This window comes from Spea bombifrons, chromosome 2 (assembly GCF_027358695.1).
Source record: "Spea bombifrons isolate aSpeBom1 chromosome 2, aSpeBom1.2.pri, whole genome shotgun sequence".
Classification (NCBI taxonomy): Eukaryota; Metazoa; Chordata; class Amphibia; order Anura; family Pelobatidae; genus Spea; species Spea bombifrons.
The window spans coordinates 140222211-140240696 of record NC_071088.1 but is presented as its reverse complement, the minus strand read 5'-3'; the positions used below and the strand labels follow the sequence as shown (position 1 = coordinate 140240696).

Genomic DNA, 18486 nt, shown 5'->3' with positions numbered 1-18486 from the left:
TGGGGGGCGCCACTTCCACACCCCTCGCTAAAGTCGTGGTGGGGGTTACTGCTCCAACACTCGGCTCTGTGCAGAACAGCTGCGTGGACAAGGTGCCTGCACACAGGAAATTCCTCATCGTTGCCCTTCAGGGAAAAGTCTTCCCGTGTTAAGCTGCGCTCGTAAAATCCAGCATTCCCAGAGCGCTTTGCAGCACAAAAATTTGCACGCGGTAGCACCGCCCATCAGCGGGACCTCGCGCCGGGGAAGGAGCATTTACCCCTTGGCGACCTTAACGCACGAGCCGGGCAACAGGACTTGGCTACCATTTGATGTTGGTACGCAGAACGTTTCCACGAAAGGCTCATGAAACATAGGCCACATTAAGCCCCTCGCGAGGCGTCTATCCTGTTAAGAGTAGGCCTGCCTCGAAAGCTAGTACGGTCGGCATAGAAGGAAGGCCCTCGAAAGAGGCCAACAAACACAATTAAGGCCGCATCCGCAGAAAGCACAGCTCGACGCGTCGCTACGAGAAGTAACCGCTCAGCTTGCGCGTTCCCCCTCCTAACCTGCCCTCGGGAAGAAAGGAACAGTCATCAAAAGCAACAGGCAGCCGTTAGCCACGGCGCTTGATACTCGCTTCGCGCTCAGGGGAACGCACGTGAGCTCTTCATCACGGTTACCGAGCCTGACCACTTCCGAGCACGTTTCTCCGGTCGGGCGCTATAGAAACGATCCCTGAAAGTATAGTCTTGACGTCCGCCCTGCGAGGGACACCGTCCCACCAAAAGGCATCGCTATATAGCTTGCAGCGACAAACTAAAGCTAAGACATTCGCACAACACCGAAAGAGAAGAAGACTTTGCAATGCATGAATCTTATGAAAACAAACAAAAAAAAAACCAATTCGTAACGCTTTTTCTTAGAGGTCAATGCGTGAAGTAGGCTAGATTGCGTTTATTCAACCACTGAACATACATTACATCCAAGGCAGGCTGCGAGGCAGCGCAGAACGGCAACATCAGCGGCTTGGCCGAGGACGCTCTGTGATGGCGTTTTTGCACGCTTTGGAAAAGCAAGAAGGAAAAAAAACCAACCAGAGAAGCGTGAGTGATGAGACCACACGTTTAAGATTTAAGACCTCCCAGGGGTGGGGTTTATGCAGATATATTGTCACTGACGCAGGAGCAACACCTGACGAGGCCGCAAAGAGCCTGGGGCGGCACCCTTTTCCCTAACCATAACGGAGGCGCGCCTTAAGGCGCTAGAGCAGCCCCCTTAGGAGGCAGCGGCAAGGGCCACGCCTGGAGAACCACCAGCTGATACCGGAGATAATCCCCGGGCTCTATCGTTAAACCGGGATGATCAGGGGAAAGCGCGAACGCAGTCCCCCACTACCAGAAATTATGCAGTCGAGTTTCCCGCATTTGGGGAAATCGCAAAGGTCAGCACAGCCGGAGTGCAATGGCTGAGCCTCACCCTGGGAGAACCCCCTTCGTGATCAGGGTATCTCCCCTGCCAGGTAAGTATGAGTTGCCATAGGAGATGGTGGGGGGCGCCACTTCCACACCCCTCGCTAAAGTCGTGGTGGGGGTTACTGCTCCAACACTCGGCTCTGTGCAGAACAGCTGCGTGGACAAGGTGCCTGCACACAGGAAATTCCTCATCGTTGCCCTTCAGGGAAAAGTCTTCCCGTGTTAAGCTGCGCTCGTAAAATCCAGCATTCCCAGAGCGCTTTGCAGCACAAAAATTTGCACGCGGTAGCACCGCCCATCAGCGGGACCTCGCGCCGGGGAAGGAGCATTTACCCCTTGGCGACCTTAACGCACGAGCCGGGCAACAGGACTTGGCTACCATTTGATGTTGGTACGCAGAACGTTTCCACGAAAGGCTCATGAAACATAGGCCACATTAAGCCCCTCGCGAGGCGTCTATCCTGTTAAGAGTAGGCCTGCCTCGAAAGCTAGTACGGTCGGCATAGAAGGAAGGCCCTCGAAAGAGGCCAACAAACACAATTAAGGCCGCATCCGCAGAAAGCACAGCTCGACGCGTCGCTACGAGAAGTAACCGCTCAGCTTGCGCGTTCCCCCTCCTAACCTGCCCTCGGGAAGAAAGGAACAGTCATCAAAAGCAACAGGCAGCCGTTAGCCACGGCGCTTGATACTCGCTTCGCGCTCAGGGGAACGCACGTGAGCTCTTCATCACGGTTACCGAGCCTGACCACTTCCGAGCACGTTTCTCCGGTCGGGCGCTATAGAAACGATCCCTGAAAGTATAGTCTTGACGTCCGCCCTGCGAGGGACACCGTCCCACCAAAAGGCATCGCTATATAGCTTGCAGCGACAAACTAAAGCTAAGACATTCGCACAACACCGAAAGAGAAGAAGACTTTGCAATGCATGAATCTTATGAAAACAAACAAAAAAAAAACCAATTCGTAACGCTTTTTCTTAGAAGTCAATGCGTGAAGTAGGCTAGATTGCGTTTATTCAACCACTGAACATACATCACATCCAAGGCAGGCTGCGAGGCAGCGCAGAACGGCAACATCAGCGGCTTGGCCGAGGACGCTCTGTGATGGCGTTTTTGCACGCTTTGGAAAAGCAAGAAGGAAAAAAAACCAACCAGAGAAGCGTGAGTGATGAGACCACACGTTTAAGATTTAAGACCTCCCAGGGGTGGGGCTTATGCAGATACATTGTCTCTGACGCAGGAGCAACACCTGACGAGGCCGCAAAGAGCCTGGGGCGGCACCCTTTTCCCTAACCATAACGGAGGCGCGCCTTAAGGCGCTAGAGCAGCCCCCTTAGGAGGCAGCGGCAAGGGCCACGCCTGGAGAACCACCAGCTGATACCGGAGATAATCCCCGGGCTCTATCGTTAAACCGGGATGATCAGGGGAAAGCGCGAACGCAGTCCCCCACTACCAGAAATTATGCAGTCGAGTTTCCCGCATTTGGGGAAATCGCAGGGGTCAGCACAGCCGGAGTGCAATGGCTGAGCCTCACCCTGGGAGAACCCTCTTCGTGATCAGGGTATCTCCCCTGCCAGGTAAGTATGAGTTGCCATAGGAGATGGTGGGGGGCGCCACTTCCACAACCCTCGCTAAAGTCGTGGTGGGGGTTACTGCTCCAACACTCGGCTCTGTGCAGAACAGCTGCGTGGACAAGGTGCCTGCACACAGGAAATTCCTCATCGTTGCCCTTCAGGGAAAAGTCTTCCCGTGTTAAGCTGCGCTCGTAAAATCCAGCATTCCCAGAGCGCTTTGCAGCACAAAAATTTGCACGCGGTAGCACCGCCCATCAGCGGGACCTCGCGCCGGGGAAGGAGCATTTACCCCTTGGCGACCTTAACGCACGAGCCGGGCAACAGGACTTGGCTACCATTTGATGTTGGTACGCAGAACGTTTCCACGAAAGGCTCATGAAACATAGGCCACATTAAGCCCCTCGCGAGGCGTCTATCCTGTTAAGAGTAGGCCTGCCTCGAAAGCTAGTACGGTCGGCATAGAAGGAAGGCCCTCGAAAGAGGCCAACAAACACAATTAAGGCCGCATCCGCAGAAAGCACAGCTCGACGCGTCGCTACGAGAAGTAACCGCTCAGCTTGCGCGTTCCCCCTCCTAACCTGCCCTCGGGAAGAAAGGAACAGTCATCAGAAGCAACAGGCAGCCGTTAGCCACGGCGCTTGATACTCGCTTCACGCTCAGGGGAACGCACGTGAGCTCTTCATCACGGTTACCGAGCCTGACCACTTCCGAGCACGTTTCTCCGGTCGGGCGCTATAGAAACGATCCCTGAAAGTATAGTCTTGACGTCCGCCCTGCGAGGGACACCGTCCCACCAAAAGGCATCGCTATATAGCTTGCAGCGACAAACTAAAGCTAAGACATTCGCACAACACCGAAAGAGAAGAAGACTTTGCAATGCATGAATCTTATGAAAACAAACAAAAAAAAAAACCAATTCGTAACGCTTTTTCTTAGAGGTCAATGCGTGAAGTAGGCTAGATTGCGTTTATTCAACCACTGAACATACATTACATCCAAGGCAGGCTGCGAGGCAGCGCAGAACGGCAACATCAGCGGCTTGGCCGAGGACGCTCTGTGATGGCGTTTTTGCACGCTTTGGAAAAGCAAGAAGGAAAAAAAACCAACCAGAGAAGCGTGAGTGATGAGACCACACGTTTAAGATTTAAGACCTCCCAGGGGTGGGGCTTATGCAGATATATTGTCTCTGACGCAGGAGCAACACCTGACGAGGCCGCAAAGAGCCTGGGGCGGCACCCTTTTCCCTAACCATAACGGAGGCGCGCCTTAAGGCGCTAGAGCAGCCCCCTTAGGAGGCAGCGGCAAGGGCCACGCCTGGAGAACCACCAGCTGATACCGGAGATAATCCCCGGGCTCTATCGTTAAACCGGGATGATCAGGGGAAAGCGCGAACGCAGTCCCCCACTACCAGAAATTATGCAGTCGAGTTTCCCGCATTTGGGGAAATCGCAGGGGTCAGCACAGCCGGAGTGCAATGGCTGAGCCTCACCCTGGGAGAACCCCCTTCGTGATCAGGGTATCTCCCCTGCCAGGTAAGTATGAGTTGCCATAGGAGATGGTGGGGGGCGCCACTTCCACACCCCTCGCTAAAGTCGTGGTGGGGGTTACTGCTCCAACACTCGGCTCTGTGCAGAACAGCTGCGTGGACAAGGTGCCTGCACACAGGAAATTCCTCATCGTTGCCCTTCAGGGAAAAGTCTTCCCGTGTTAAGCTGCGCTCGTAAAATCCAGCATTCCCAGAGCGCTTTGCAGCACAAAAATTTGCACGCGGTAGCACCGCCCATCAGCGGGACCTCGCGCCGGGGAAGGAGCATTTACCCCTTGGCGACCTTAACGCACGAGCCGGGCAACAGGACTTGGCCACCATTTGATGTTGGTACGCAGAACGTTTCCACGAAAGGCTCATGAAACATAGGCCACATTAAGCCCCTCGCGAGGCGTCTATCCTGTTAAGAGTAGGCCTGCCTCGAAAGCTAGTACGGTCGGCATAGAAGGAAGGCCCTCGAAAGAGGCCAACAAACACAATTAAGGCCGCATCCGCAGAAAGCACAGCTCGACGCGTCGCTACGAGAAGTAACCGCTCAGCTTGCGCGTTCCCCCTCCTAACCTGCCCTCGGGAAGAAAGGAACAGTCATCAGAAGCAACAGGCAGCCGTTAGCCACGGCGCTTGATACTCGCTTCGCGCTCAGGGGAACGCACGTGAGCTCTTCATCACGGTTACCGAGCCTGACCACTTCCGAGCACGTTTCTCCGGTCGGGCGCTATAGAAACGATCCCTGAAAGTATAGTCTTGACGTCCGCCCTGCGAGGGACACCGTCCCACCAAAAGGCATCGCTATATAGCTTGCAGCGACAAACTAAAGCTAAGACATTCGCACAACACCGAAAGAGAAGAAGACTTTGCAATGCATGAATCTTATGAAAACAAACAAAAAAAAAAACCAATTCGTAACGCTTTTTCTTAGAGGTCAATGCGTGAAGTAGGCTAGATTGCGTTTATTCAACCACTGAACATACATTACATCCAAGGCAGGCTGCGAGGCAGCGCAGAACGGCAACATCAGCGGCTTGGCCGAGGACGCTCTGTGATGGCGTTTTTGCACGCTTTGGAAAAGCAAGAAGGAAAAAAAACCAACCAGAGAAGCGTGAGTGATGAGACCACACGTTTAAGATTTAAGACCTCCCAGGGGTGGGGCTTATGCAGATACATTGTCTCTGACGCAGGAGCAACACCTGACGAGGCCGCAAAGAGCCTGGGGCGGCACCCTTTTCCCTAACCATAACGGAGGCGCGCCTTAAGGCGCTAGAGCAGCCCCCTTAGGAGGCAGCGGCAAGGGCCACGCCTGGAGAACCACCAGCTGATACCGGAGATAATCCCCGGGCTCTATCGTTAAACCGGGATGATCAGGGGAAAGCGCGAACGCAGTCCCCCACTACCAGAAATTATGCAGTCGAGTTTCCCGCATTTGGGGAAATCGCAGGGGTCAGCACAGCCGGAGTGCAATGGCTGAGCCTCACCCTGGGAGAACCCCCTTCGTGATCAGGGTATCTCCCCTGCCAGGTAAGTATGAGTTGCCATAGGAGATGGTGGGGGGCGCCACTTCCACACCCCTCGCTAAAGTCGTGGTGGGGGTTACTGCTCCAACACTCGGCTCTGTGCAGAACAGCTGCGTGGACAAGGTGCCTGCACACAGGAAATTCCTCATCGTTGCCCTTCAGGGAAAAGTCTTCCCGTGTTAAGCTGCGCTCGTAAAATCCAGCATTCCCAGAGCGCTTTGCAGCACAAAAATTTGCACGCGGTAGCACCGCCCATCAGCGGGACCTCGCGCCGGGGAAGGAGCATTTACCCCTTGGCGACCTTAACGCACGAGCCGGGCAACAGGACTTGGCCACCATTTGATGTTGGTACGCAGAACGTTTCCACGAAAGGCTCATGAAACATAGGCCACATTAAGCCCCTCGCGAGGCGTCTATCCTGTTAAGAGTAGGCCTGCCTCGAAAGCTAGTACGGTCGGCATAGAAGGAAGGCCCTCGAAAGAGGCCAACAAACACAATTAAGGCCGCATCCGCAGAAAGCACAGCTCGACGCGTCGCTACGAGAAGTAACCGCTCAGCTTGCGCGTTCCCCCTCCTAACCTGCCCTCGGGAAGAAAGGAACAGTCATCAGAAGCAACAGGCAGCCGTTAGCCACGGCGCTTGATACTCGCTTCGCGCTCAGGGGAACGCACGTGAGCTCTTCATCACGGTTACCGAGCCTGACCACTTCCGAGCACGTTTCTCCGGTCGGGCGCTATAGAAACGATCCCTGAAAGTATAGTCTTGACGTCCGCCCTGCGAGGGACACCGTCCCACCAAAAGGCATCGCTATATAGCTTGCAGCGACAAACTAAAGCTAAGACATTCGCACAACACCGAAAGAGAAGAAGACTTTGCAATGCATGAATCTTATGAAAACAAACAAAAAAAAAAACCAATTCGTAACGCTTTTTCTTAGAGGTCAATGCGTGAAGTAGGCTAGATTGCGTTTATTCAACCACTGAACATACATTACATCCAAGGCAGGCTGCGAGGCAGCGCAGAACGGCAACATCAGCGGCTTGGCCGAGGACGCTCTGTGATGGCGTTTTTGCACGCTTTGGAAAAGCAAGAAGGAAAAAAAACCAACCAGAGAAGCGTGAGTGATGAGACCACACGTTTAAGATTTAAGACCTCCCAGGGGTGGGGCTTATGCAGATACATTGTCTCTGACGCAGGAGCAACACCTGACGAGGCCGCAAAGAGCCTGGGGCGGCACCCTTTTCCCTAACCATAACGGAGGTGCGCCTTAAGGCGCTAGAGCAGCCCCCTTAGGAGGCAGCGGCAAGGGCCACGCCTGGAGAACCACCAGCTGATACCGGAGATAATCCCCGGGCTCTATCGTTAAACCGGGATGATCAGGGGAAAGCGCGAACGCAGTCCCCCACTACCAGAAATTATGCAGTCGAGTTTCCCGCATTTGGGGAAATCGCAGGGGTCAGCACAGCCGGAGTGCAATGGCTGAGCCTCACCCTGGGAGAACCCCCTTCGTGATCAGGGTATCTCCCCTGCCAGGTAAGTATGAGTTGCCATAGGAGATGGTGGGGGGCGCCACTTCCACACCCCTCGCTAAAGTCGTGGTGGGGGTTACTGCTCCAACACTCGGCTCTGTGCAGAACAGCTGCGTGGACAAGGTGCCTGCACACAGGAAATTCCTCATCGTTGCCCTTCAGGGAAAAGTCTTCCCGTGTTAAGCTGCGCTCGTAAAATCCAGCATTCCCAGAGCGCTTTGCAGCACAAAAATTTGCACGCGGTAGCACCGCCCATCAGCGGGACCTCGCGCCGGGGAAGGAGCATTTACCCCTTGGCGACCTTAACGCACGAGCCGGGCAACAGGACTTGGCCACCATTTGATGTTGGTACGCAGAACGTTTCCACGAAAGGCTCATGAAACATAGGCCACATTAAGCCCCTCGCGAGGCGTCTATCCTGTTAAGAGTAGGCCTGCCTCGAAAGCTAGTACGGTCGGCATAGAAGGAAGGCCCTCGAAAGAGGCCAACAAACACAATTAAGGCCGCATCCGCAGAAAGCACAGCTCGACGCGTCGCTACGAGAAGTAACCGCTCAGCTTGCGCGTTCCCCCTCCTAACCTGCCCTCGGGAAGAAAGGAACAGTCATCAGAAGCAACAGGCAGCCGTTAGCCACGGCGCTTGATACTCGCTTCGCGCTCAGGGGAACGCACGTGAGCTCTTCATCACGGTTACCGAGCCTGACCACTTCCGAGCACGTTTCTCCGGTCGGGCGCTATAGAAACGATCCCTGAAAGTATAGTCTTGACGTCCGCCCTGCGAGGGACACCGTCCCACCAAAAGGCATCGCTATATAGCTTGCAGCGACAAACTAAAGCTAAGACATTCGCACAACACCGAAAGAGAAGAAGACTTTGCAATGCATGAATCTTATGAAAACAAACAAAAAAAAAAACCAATTCGTAACGCTTTTTCTTAGAAGTCAATGCGTGAAGTAGGCTAGATTGCGTTTATTCAACCACTGAACATACATTACATCCAAGGCAGGCTGCGAGGCAGCGCAGAACGGCAACATCAGCGGCTTGGCCGAGGACGCTCTGTGATGGCGTTTTTGCACGCTTTGGAAAAGCAAGAAGGAAAAAAAACCAACCAGAGAAGCGTGAGTGATGAGACCACACGTTTAAGATTTAAGACCTCCCAGGGGTGGGGCTTATGCAGATATATTGTCTCTGACGCAGGAGCAACACCTGACGAGGCCGCAAAGAGCCTGGGGCGGCACCCTTTTCCCTAACCATAACGGAGGCGCGCCTTAAGGCGCTAGAGCAGCCCCCTTAGGAGGCAGCGGCAAGGGCCACGCCTGGAGAACCACCAGCTGATACCGGAGATAATCCCCGGGCTCTATCGTTAAACCGGGATGATCAGGGGAAAGCGCGAACGCAGTCCCCCACTACCAGAAATTATGCAGTCGAGTTTCCCGCATTTGGGGAAATCGCAGGGGTCAGCACAGCCGGAGTGCAATGGCTGAGCCTCACCCTGGGAGAACCCCCTTCGTGATCTGGGTATCTCCCCTGCCAGGTAAGTATGAGTTGCCATAGGAGATGGTGGGGGGCGCCACTTCCACACCCCTCGCTAAAGTCGTGGTGGGGGTTACTGCTCCAACACTCGGCTCTGTGCAGAACAGCTGCGTGGACAAGGTGCCTGCACACAGGAAATTCCTCATCGTTGCCCTTCAGGGAAAAGTCTTCCCGTGTTAAGCTGCGCTCGTAAAATCCAGCATTCCCAGAGCGCTTTGCAGCACAAAAATTTGCACGCGGTAGCACCGCCCATCAGCGGGACCTCGCGCCGGGGAAGGAGCATTTACCCCTTGGCGACCTTAACGCACGAGCCGGGCAACAGGACTTGGCTACCATTTGATGTTGGTACGCAGAACGTTTCCACGAAAGGCTCATGAAACATAGGCCACATTAAGCCCCTCGCGAGGCGTCTATCCTGTTAAGAGTAGGCCTGCCTCGAAAGCTAGTACGGTCGGCATAGAAGGAAGGCCCTCGAAAGAGGCCAACAAACACAATTAAGGCCGCATCCGCAGAAAGCACAGCTCGACGCGTCGCTACGAGAAGTAACCGCTCAGCTTGCGCGTTCCCCCTCCTAACCTGCCCTCGGGAAGAAAGGAACAGTCATCAGAAGCAACAGGCAGCCGTTAGCCACGGCGCTTGATACCCGCTTCGCGCTCAGGGGAACGCACGTGAGCTCTTCATCACGGTTACCGAGCCTGACCACTTCCGAGCACGTTTCTCCGGTCGGGCGCTATAGAAACGATCCCTGAAAGTATAGTCTTGACGTCCGCCCTGCGAGGGACACCGTCCCACCAAAAGGCATCGCTATATAGCTTGCAGCGACAAACTAAAGCTAAGACATTCGCACAACACCGAAAGAGAAGAAGACTTTGCAATGCATGAATCTTATGAAAACAAACAAAAAAAAAACCAATTCGTAACGCTTTTTCTTAGAAGTCAATGCGTGAAGTAGGCTAGATTGCGTTTATTCAACCACTGAACATACATTACATCCAAGGCAGGCTGCGAGGCAGCGCAGAACGGCAACATCAGCGGCTTGGCCGAGGACGCTGTGTGATGGCGTTTTTGCACGCTTTGGAAAAGCAAGAAGGAAAAAAAACCAACCAGAGAAGCGTGAGTGATGAGACCACACGTTTAAGATTTAAGACCTCCCAGGGGTGGGGCTTATGCAGATACATTGTCTCTGACGCAGGAGCAACACCTGACGAGGCCGCAAAGAGCCTAGGGCGGCACCCTTTTCCCTAACCATAACGGAGGCGCGCCTTAAGGCGCTAGAGCAGCCCCCTTAGGAGGCAGCGGCAAGGGCCACGCCTGGAGAACCACCAGCTGATACCGGAGATAATCCCCGGGCTCTATCGTTAAACCGGGATGATCAGGGGAAAGCGCGAACGCAGTCCCCCACTACCAGAAATTATGCAGTCGAGTTTCCCGCATTTGGGGAAATCGCAGGGGTCAGCACAGCCGGAGTGCAATGGCTGAGCCTCACCCTGGGAGAACCCCCTTCGTGATCAGGGTATCTCCCCTGCCAGGTAAGTATGAGTTGCCATAGGAGATGGTGGGGGGCGCCACTTCCACACCCCTCGCTAAAGTCGTGGTGGGGGTTACTGCTCCAACACTCGGCTCTGTGCAGAACAGCTGCGTGGACAAGGTGCCTGCACACAGGAAATTCCTCATCGTTGCCCTTCAGGGAAAAGTCTTCCCGTGTTAAGCTGCGCTCGTAAAATCCAGCATTCCCAGAGCGCTTTGCAGCACAAAAATTTGCACGCGGTAGCACCGCCCATCAGCGGGACCTCGCGCCGGGGAAGGAGCATTTACCCCTTGGCGACCTTAACGCACGAGCCGGGCAACAGGACTTGGCTACCATTTGATGTTGGTACGCAGAACGTTTCCACGAAAGGCTCATGAAACATAGGCCACATTAAGCCCCTCGCGAGGCGTCTATCCTGTTAAGAGTAGGCCTGCCTCGAAAGCTAGTACGGTCGGCATAGAAGGAAGGCCCTCGAAAGAGGCCAACAAACACAATTAAGGCCGCATCCGCAGAAAGCACAGCTCGACGCGTCGCTACGAGAAGTAACCGCTCAGCTTGCGCGTTCCCCCTCCTAACCTGCCCTCGGGAAGAAAGGAACAGTCATCAGAAGCAACAGGCAGCCGTTAGCCACGGCGCTTGATACTCGCTTCGCGCTCAGGGGAACGCACGTGAGCTCTTCATCACGGTTACCGAGCCTGACCACTTCCGAGCACGTTTCTCCGGTCGGGCGCTATAGAAACGATCCCTGAAAGTATAGTCTTGACGTCCGCCCTGCGAGGGACACCGTCCCACCAAAAGGCATCGCTATATAGCTTGCAGCGACAAACTAAAGCTAAGACATTCGCACAACACCGAAAGAGAAGAAGACTTTGCAATGCATGAATCTTATGAAAACAAACAAAAAAAAAACCAATTCGTAACGCTTTTTCTTAGAAGTCAATGCGTGAAGTAGGCTAGATTGCGTTTATTCAACCACTGAACATACATTACATCCAAGGCAGGCTGCGAGGCAGCGCAGAACGGCAACATCAGCGGCTTGGCCGAGGACGCTCTGTGATGGCGTTTTTGCACGCTTTGGAAAAGCAAGAAGGAAAAAAAACCAACCAGAGAAGCGTGAGTGATGAGACCACACGTTTAAGATTTAAGACCTCCCAGGGGTGGGGCTTATGCAGATATATTGTCTCTGACGCAGGAGCAACACCTGACGAGGCCGCAAAGAGCCTGGGGTGGCACCCTTTTCCCTAACCATAACGGAGGCGCGCCTTAAGGCGCTAGAGCAGCCCCCTTAGGAGGCAGCGGCAAGGGCCACGCCTGGAGAACCACCAGCTGATACCGGAGATAATCCCCGGGCTCTATCGTTAAACCGGGATGATCAGGGGAAAGCGCGAACGCAGTCCCCCACTACCAGAAATTATGCAGTCGAGTTTCCCGCATTTGGGGAAATCGCAGGGGTCAGCACAGCCGGAGTGCAATGGCTGAGCCTCACCCTGGGAGAACCCCCTTCGTGATCAGGGTATCTCCCCTGCCAGGTAAGTATGAGTTGCCATAGGAGATGGTGGGGGGCGCCACTTCCACACCCCTCGCTAAAGTCGTGGTGGGGGTTACTGCTCCAACACTCGGCTCTGTGCAGAACAGCTGCGTGGACAAGGTGCCTGCACACAGGAAATTCCTCATCGTTGCCCTTCAGGGAAAAGTCTTCCCGTGTTAAGCTGCGCTCGTAAAATCCAGCATTCCCAGAGCGCTTTGCAGCACAAAAATTTGCACGCGGTAGCACCGCCCATCAGCGGGACCTCGCGCCGGGGAAGGAGCATTTACCCCTTGGCGACCTTAACGCACGAGCCGGGCAACAGGACTTGGCTACCATTTGATGTTGGTACGCAGAACGTTTCCACGAAAGGCTCATGAAACATAGGCCACATTAAGCCCCTCGCGAGGCGTCTATCCTGTTAAGAGTAGGCCTGCCTCGAAAGCTAGTACGGTCGGCATAGAAGGAAGGCCCTCGAAAGAGGCCAACAAACACAATTAAGGCCGCATCCGCAGAAAGCACAGCTCGACGCGTCGCTACGAGAAGTAACCGCTCAGCTTGCGCGTTCCCCCTCCTAACCTGCCCTCGGGAAGAAAGGAACAGTCATCAAAAGCAACAGGCAGCCGTTAGCCACGGCGCTTGATACTCGCTTCGCGCTCAGGGGAACGCACGTGAGCTCTTCATCACGGTTACCGAGCCTGACCACTTCCGAGCACGTTTCTCCGGTCGGGCGCTATAGAAACGATCCCTGAAAGTATAGTCTTGACGTCCGCCCTGCGAGGGACACCGTCCCACCAAAAGGCATCGCTATATAGCTTGCAGCGACAAACTAAAGCTAAGACATTCGCACAACACCGAAAGAGAAGAAGACTTTGCAATGCATGAATCTTATGAAAACAAACAAAAAAAAAACCAATTCGTAACGCTTTTTCTTAGAGGTCAATGCGTGAAGTAGGCTAGATTGCGTTTATTCAACCACTGAACATACATTACATCCAAGGCAGGCTGCGAGGCAGCGCAGAACGGCAACATCAGCGGCTTGGCCGAGGACGCTCTGTGATGGCGTTTTTGCACGCTTTGGAAAAGCAAGAAGGAAAAAAAACCAACCAGAGAAGCGTGAGTGATGAGACCACACGTTTAAGATTTAAGACCTCCCAGGGGTGGGGTTTATGCAGATATATTGTCTCTGACGCAGGAGCAACACCTGACGAGGCCGCAAAGAGCCTGGGGCGGCACCCTTTTCCCTAACCATAACGGAGGCGCGCCTTAAGGCGCTAGAGCAGCCCCCTTAGGAGGCAGCGGCAAGGGCCACGCCTGGAGAACCACCAGCTGATACCGGAGATAATCCCCGGGCTCTATCGTTAAACCGGGATGATCAGGGGAAAGCGCGAACGCAGTCCCCCACTACCAGAAATTATGCAGTCGAGTTTCCCGCATTTGGGGAAATCGCAAAGGTCAGCACAGCCGGAGTGCAATGGCTGAGCCTCACCCTGGGAGAACCCCCTTCGTGATCAGGGTATCTCCCCTGCCAGGTAAGTATGAGTTGCCATAGGAGATGGTGGGGGGGCGCCACTTCCACACCCCTCGCTAAAGTCGTGGTGGGGGTTACTGCTCCAACACTCGGCTCTGTGCAGAACAGCTGCGTGGACAAGGTGCCTGCACACAGGAAATTCCTCATCGTTGCCCTTCAGGGAAAAGTCTTCCCGTGTTAAGCTGCGCTCGTAAAATCCAGCATTCCCAGAGCGCTTTGCAGCACAAAAATTTGCACGCGGTAGCACCGCCCATCAGCGGGACCTCGCGCCGGGGAAGGAGCATTTACCCCTTGGCGACCTTAACGCACGAGCCGGGCAACAGGACTTGGCTACCATTTGATGTTGGTACGCAGAACGTTTCCACGAAAGGCTCATGAAACATAGGCCACATTAAGCCCCTCGCGAGGCGTCTATCCTGTTAAGAGTAGGCCTGCCTCGAAAGCTAGTACGGTCGGCATAGAAGGAAGGCCCTCGAAAGAGGCCAACAAACACAATTAAGGCCGCATCCGCAGAAAGCACAGCTCGACGCGTCGCTACGAGAAGTAACCGCTCAGCTTGCGCGTTCCCCCTCCTAACCTGCCCTCGGGAAGAAAGGAACAGTCATCAAAAGCAACAGGCAGCCGTTAGCCACGGCGCTTGATACTCGCTTCGCGCTCAGGGGAACGCACGTGAGCTCTTCATCACGGTTACCGAGCCTGACCACTTCCGAGCACGTTTCTCCGGTCGGGCGCTATAGAAACGATCCCTGAAAGTATAGTCTTGACGTCCGCCCTGCGAGGGACACCGTCCCACCAAAAGGCATCGCTATATAGCTTGCAGCGACAAACTAAAGCTAAGACATTCGCACAACACCGAAAGAGAAGAAGACTTTGCAATGCATGAATCTTATGAAAACAAACAAAAAAAAAACCAATTCGTAACGCTTTTTCTTAGAAGTCAATGCGTGAAGTAGGCTAGATTGCGTTTATTCAACCACTGAACATACATTACATCCAAGGCAGGCTGCGAGGCAGCGCAGAACGGCAACATCAGCGGCTTGGCCGAGGACGCTCTGTGATGGCGTTTTTGCACGCTTTGGAAAAGCAAGAAGGAAAAAAAACCAACCAGAGAAGCGTGAGTGATGAGACCACACGTTTAAGATTTAAGACCTCCCAGGGGTGGGGCTTATGCAGATATATTGTCTCTGACGCAGGAGCAACACCTGACGAGGCCGCAAAGAGCCTGGGGTGGCACCCTTTTCCCTAACCATAACGGAGGCGCGCCTTAAGGCGCTAGAGCAGCCCCCTTAGGAGGCAGCGGCAAGGGCCACGCCTGGAGAACCACCAGCTGATACCGGAGATAATCCCCGGGCTCTATCGTTAAACCGGGATGATCAGGGGAAAGCGCGAACGCAGTCCCCCACTACCAGAAATTATGCAGTCGAGTTTCCCGCATTTGGGGAAATCGCAGGGGTCAGCACAGCCGGAGTGCAATGGCTGAGCCTCACCCTGGGAGAACCCCCTTCGTGATCAGGATATCTCCCCTGCCAGGTAAGTATGAGTTGCCATAGGAGATGGTGGGGGGCGCCACTTCCACACCCCTCGCTAAAGTCGTGGTGGGGGTTACTGCTCCAACACTCGGCTCTGTGCAGAACAGCTGCGTGGACAAGGTGCCTGCACACAGGAAATTCCTCATCGTTGCCCTTCAGGGAAAAGTCTTCCCGTGTTAAGCTGCGCTCGTAAAATCCAGCATTCCCAGAGCGCTTTGCAGCACAAAAATTTGCACGCGGTAGCACCGCCCATCAGCGGGACCTCGCGCCGGGGAAGGAGCATTTACCCCTTGGCGACCTTAACGCACGAGCCGGGCAACAGGACTTGGCCACCATTTGATGTTGGTACGCAGAACGTTTCCACGAAAGGCTCATGAAACATAGGCCACATTAAGCCCCTCGCGAGGCGTCTATCCTGTTAAGAGTAGGCCTGCCTCGAAAAGCTAGTACGGTCGGCATAGAAGGAAGGCCCTCGAAAGAGGCCAACAAACACAATTAAGGCCGCATCCGCAGAAAGCACAGCTCGACGCGTCGCTACGAGAAGTAACCGCTCAGCTTGCGCGTTCCCCCTCCTAACCTGCCCTCGGGAAGAAAGGAACAGTCATCAGAAGCAACAGGCAGCCGTTAGCCACGGCGCTTGATACTCGCTTCGCGCTCAGGGGAACGCACGTGAGCTCTTCATCACGGTTACCGAGCCTGACCACTTCCGAGCACGTTTCTCCGGTCGGGCGCTATAGAAACGATCCCTGAAAGTATAGTCTTGACGTCCGCCCTGCGAGGGACACCGTCCCACCAAAAGGCATCGCTATATAGCTTGCAGCGACAAACTAAAGCTAAGACATTCGCACAACACCGAAAGAGAAGAAGACTTTGCAATGCATGAATCTTATGAAAACAAACAAAAAAAAAAACCAATTCGTAACGCTTTTTCTTAGAGGTCAATGCGTGAAGTAGGCTAGATTGCGTTTATTCAACCACTGAACATACATTACATCCAAGGCAGGCTGCGAGGCAGCGCAGAACGGCAACATCAGCGGCTTGGCCGAGGACGCTCTGTGATGGCGTTTTTGCACGCTTTGGAAAAGCAAGAAGGAAAAAAAACCAACCAGAGAAGCGTGAGTGATGAGACCACACGTTTAAGATTTAAGACCTCCCAGGGGTGGGGCTTATGCAGATATATTGTCTCTGACGCAGGAGCAACACCTGACGAGGCCGCAAAGAGCCTGGGGCGGCACCCTTTTCCCTAACCATAACGGAGGCGCGCCTTAAGGCGCTAGAGCAGCCCCCTTAGGAGGCAGCGGCAAGGGCCACGCCTGGAGAACCACCAGCTGATACCGGAGATAATCCCCGGGCTCTATCGTTAAACCGGGATGATCAGGGGAAAGCGCGAACGCAGTCCCCCACTACCAGAAATTATGCAGTCGAGTTTCCCGCATTTGGGGAAATCGCAGGTGTCAGCACAGCCGGAGTGCAATGGCTGAGCCTCACCCTGGGAGAACCCCCTTCGTGATCAGGGTATCTCCCCTGCCAGGTAAGTATGAGTTGCCATAGGAGATGGTGGGGGGCGCCACTTCCACACCCCTCGCTAAAGTCGTGGTGGGGGTTACTGCTCCAACACTCGGCTCTGTGCAGAACAGCTGCGTGGACAAGGTGCCTGCACACAGGAAATTCCTCATCGTTGCCCTTCAGGGAAAAGTCTTCCCGTGTTAAGCTGCGCTCGTAAAATCCAGCATTCCCAGAGCGCTTTGCAGCACAAAAATTTGCACGCGGTAGCACCGCCCATCAGCGGGACCTCGCGCCGGGGAAGGAGCATTTACCCCTTGGCGACCTTAACGCACGAGCCGGGCAACAGGACTTGGCTACCATTTGATGTTGGTACGCAGAACGTTTCCACGAAAGGCTCATGAAACATAGGCCACATTAAGCCCCTCGCGAGGCGTCTATCCTGTTAAGAGTAGGCCTGTCTCGAAAGCTAGTACGGTCGGCATAGAAGGAAGGCCCTCGAAAGAGGCCAACAAACACAATTAAGGCCGCATCCGCAGAAAGCACAGCTCGACGCGTCGCTACGAGAAGTAACCGCTCAGCTTGCGCGTTCCCCCTCCTAACCTGCCCTCGGGAAGAAAGGAACAGTCATCAAAAGCAACAGGCAGCCGTTAGCCACAGCGCTTGATACTCGCTTCGCGCTCAGGGGAACGCACGTGAGCTCTTCATCACGGTTACCGAGCCTGACCACTTCCGAGCACGTTTCTCCGGTCGGGCGCTATAGAAACGATCCCTGAAAGTATAGTCTTGACGTCCGCCCTGCGAGGGACACCGTCCCACCAAAAGGCATCGCTATATAGCTTGCAGCGACAAACTAAAGCTAAGACATTCGCACAACACCGAAAGAGAAGAAGACTTTGCAATGCATGAATCTTATGAAAACAAACAAAAAAAAACCCAATTCGTAACGCTTTTTCTTAGAAGTCAATGCGTGAAGTAGGCTAGATTGCGTTTATTCAACCACTGAACATACATTACATCCAAGGCAGGCTGCGAGGCAGCGCAGAACGGCAACATCAGCGGCTTGGCCGAGGACGCTCTGTGATGGCGTTTTTGCACGCTTTGGAAAAGCAAGAAGGAAAAAAAACCAACCAGAGAAGCGTGAGTGATGAGACCACACGTTTAAGATTTAAGACCTCCCAGGGGTGGGGCTTATGCAGATACATTGTCTCTGACGCAGGAGCAACACCTGACGAGGCCGCAAAGAGCCTGGGGCGGCACCCTTTTCCCTAACCATAACGGAGGCGCGCCTTAAGGCGCTAGAGCAGCCCCCTTAGGAGGCAGCGGCAAGGGCCACGCCTGGAGAACCACCAGCTGATACCGGAGATAATCCCCGGGCTCTATCGTTAAACCGGGATGATCAGGGGAAAGCGCGAACGCAGTCCCCCACTACCAGAAATTATGCAGTCGAGTTTCCCGCATTTGGGGAAATCGCAGGGGTCAGCACAGCCGGAGTGCAATGGCTGAGCCTCACCCTGGGAGAACCCCCTTCGTGATCAGGGTATCTCCCCTGCCAGGTAAGTATGAGTTGCCATAGGAGATGGTGGGGGGCGCCACTTCCACACCCCTCGCTAAAGTCGTGGTGGGGGTTACTGCTCCAACACTCGGCTCTGTGCAGAACAGCTGCGTGGACAAGGTGCCTGCACACAGGAAATTCCTCATCGTTGCCCTTCAGGGAAAAGTCTTC

General features: G+C 54.4%; 24 non-coding genes across 24 annotated transcripts; all 24 read right to left on the bottom strand.

Moving 5' to 3' along the window:
* Positions 1–517: 517 nt before the first annotated feature.
* On the bottom strand, positions 518–733 carry LOC128475463 (small nucleolar RNA U3). The gene has a single exon (XR_008346522.1). It is a non-coding gene; the product is annotated as a small nucleolar RNA U3 (small nucleolar RNA).
* A 612-nt stretch (positions 734–1345) lies between these two features.
* Positions 1346–1509, bottom strand: LOC128481076 (U1 spliceosomal RNA). The gene has a single exon (XR_008350849.1). It is a non-coding gene; the product is annotated as a U1 spliceosomal RNA (small nuclear RNA).
* Positions 1510–2045: 536 nt separating this feature from the next.
* Positions 2046–2261, bottom strand: LOC128475462 (small nucleolar RNA U3). The gene has a single exon (XR_008346521.1). It is a non-coding gene; the product is annotated as a small nucleolar RNA U3 (small nucleolar RNA).
* Positions 2262–2873: 612 nt separating this feature from the next.
* Positions 2874–3037, bottom strand: LOC128480962 (U1 spliceosomal RNA). The gene has a single exon (XR_008350742.1). It is a non-coding gene; the product is annotated as a U1 spliceosomal RNA (small nuclear RNA).
* Positions 3038–3573: 536 nt separating this feature from the next.
* Positions 3574–3789, bottom strand: LOC128475495 (small nucleolar RNA U3). Its single transcript, XR_008346553.1, has one exon. It is a non-coding gene; the product is annotated as a small nucleolar RNA U3 (small nucleolar RNA).
* Positions 3790–4402: 613 nt separating this feature from the next.
* LOC128480948 (U1 spliceosomal RNA) lies at positions 4403–4566 on the bottom strand. Its single transcript, XR_008350728.1, has one exon. It is a non-coding gene; the product is annotated as a U1 spliceosomal RNA (small nuclear RNA).
* A 536-nt stretch (positions 4567–5102) lies between these two features.
* Positions 5103–5318, bottom strand: LOC128475616 (small nucleolar RNA U3). Its single transcript, XR_008346668.1, has one exon. It is a non-coding gene; the product is annotated as a small nucleolar RNA U3 (small nucleolar RNA).
* A 613-nt stretch (positions 5319–5931) lies between these two features.
* On the bottom strand, positions 5932–6095 carry LOC128480947 (U1 spliceosomal RNA). The gene has a single exon (XR_008350727.1). It is a non-coding gene; the product is annotated as a U1 spliceosomal RNA (small nuclear RNA).
* A 536-nt stretch (positions 6096–6631) lies between these two features.
* LOC128475615 (small nucleolar RNA U3) lies at positions 6632–6847 on the bottom strand. The gene has a single exon (XR_008346667.1). It is a non-coding gene; the product is annotated as a small nucleolar RNA U3 (small nucleolar RNA).
* Positions 6848–7460: 613 nt separating this feature from the next.
* Positions 7461–7624, bottom strand: LOC128480946 (U1 spliceosomal RNA). Its single transcript, XR_008350726.1, has one exon. It is a non-coding gene; the product is annotated as a U1 spliceosomal RNA (small nuclear RNA).
* Positions 7625–8160: 536 nt separating this feature from the next.
* Positions 8161–8376, bottom strand: LOC128475614 (small nucleolar RNA U3). The gene has a single exon (XR_008346666.1). It is a non-coding gene; the product is annotated as a small nucleolar RNA U3 (small nucleolar RNA).
* Positions 8377–8989: 613 nt separating this feature from the next.
* LOC128481060 (U1 spliceosomal RNA) lies at positions 8990–9153 on the bottom strand. The gene has a single exon (XR_008350834.1). It is a non-coding gene; the product is annotated as a U1 spliceosomal RNA (small nuclear RNA).
* A 536-nt stretch (positions 9154–9689) lies between these two features.
* LOC128475634 (small nucleolar RNA U3) lies at positions 9690–9905 on the bottom strand. Its single transcript, XR_008346686.1, has one exon. It is a non-coding gene; the product is annotated as a small nucleolar RNA U3 (small nucleolar RNA).
* Positions 9906–10517: 612 nt separating this feature from the next.
* On the bottom strand, positions 10518–10681 carry LOC128480945 (U1 spliceosomal RNA). Its single transcript, XR_008350725.1, has one exon. It is a non-coding gene; the product is annotated as a U1 spliceosomal RNA (small nuclear RNA).
* A 536-nt stretch (positions 10682–11217) lies between these two features.
* Positions 11218–11433, bottom strand: LOC128475611 (small nucleolar RNA U3). Its single transcript, XR_008346664.1, has one exon. It is a non-coding gene; the product is annotated as a small nucleolar RNA U3 (small nucleolar RNA).
* Positions 11434–12045: 612 nt separating this feature from the next.
* On the bottom strand, positions 12046–12209 carry LOC128480944 (U1 spliceosomal RNA). Its single transcript, XR_008350724.1, has one exon. It is a non-coding gene; the product is annotated as a U1 spliceosomal RNA (small nuclear RNA).
* A 536-nt stretch (positions 12210–12745) lies between these two features.
* Positions 12746–12961, bottom strand: LOC128475461 (small nucleolar RNA U3). Its single transcript, XR_008346520.1, has one exon. It is a non-coding gene; the product is annotated as a small nucleolar RNA U3 (small nucleolar RNA).
* A 612-nt stretch (positions 12962–13573) lies between these two features.
* LOC128481075 (U1 spliceosomal RNA) lies at positions 13574–13737 on the bottom strand. The gene has a single exon (XR_008350848.1). It is a non-coding gene; the product is annotated as a U1 spliceosomal RNA (small nuclear RNA).
* Positions 13738–14274: 537 nt separating this feature from the next.
* Positions 14275–14490, bottom strand: LOC128475459 (small nucleolar RNA U3). Its single transcript, XR_008346518.1, has one exon. It is a non-coding gene; the product is annotated as a small nucleolar RNA U3 (small nucleolar RNA).
* Positions 14491–15102: 612 nt separating this feature from the next.
* On the bottom strand, positions 15103–15266 carry LOC128480972 (U1 spliceosomal RNA). Its single transcript, XR_008350751.1, has one exon. It is a non-coding gene; the product is annotated as a U1 spliceosomal RNA (small nuclear RNA).
* A 537-nt stretch (positions 15267–15803) lies between these two features.
* On the bottom strand, positions 15804–16019 carry LOC128475610 (small nucleolar RNA U3). The gene has a single exon (XR_008346663.1). It is a non-coding gene; the product is annotated as a small nucleolar RNA U3 (small nucleolar RNA).
* Positions 16020–16632: 613 nt separating this feature from the next.
* On the bottom strand, positions 16633–16796 carry LOC128481056 (U1 spliceosomal RNA). Its single transcript, XR_008350830.1, has one exon. It is a non-coding gene; the product is annotated as a U1 spliceosomal RNA (small nuclear RNA).
* Positions 16797–17332: 536 nt separating this feature from the next.
* On the bottom strand, positions 17333–17548 carry LOC128475503 (small nucleolar RNA U3). The gene has a single exon (XR_008346561.1). It is a non-coding gene; the product is annotated as a small nucleolar RNA U3 (small nucleolar RNA).
* Positions 17549–18160: 612 nt separating this feature from the next.
* Positions 18161–18324, bottom strand: LOC128480943 (U1 spliceosomal RNA). The gene has a single exon (XR_008350723.1). It is a non-coding gene; the product is annotated as a U1 spliceosomal RNA (small nuclear RNA).
* Between the last annotated feature and the right edge of the window lie 162 nt (positions 18325–18486).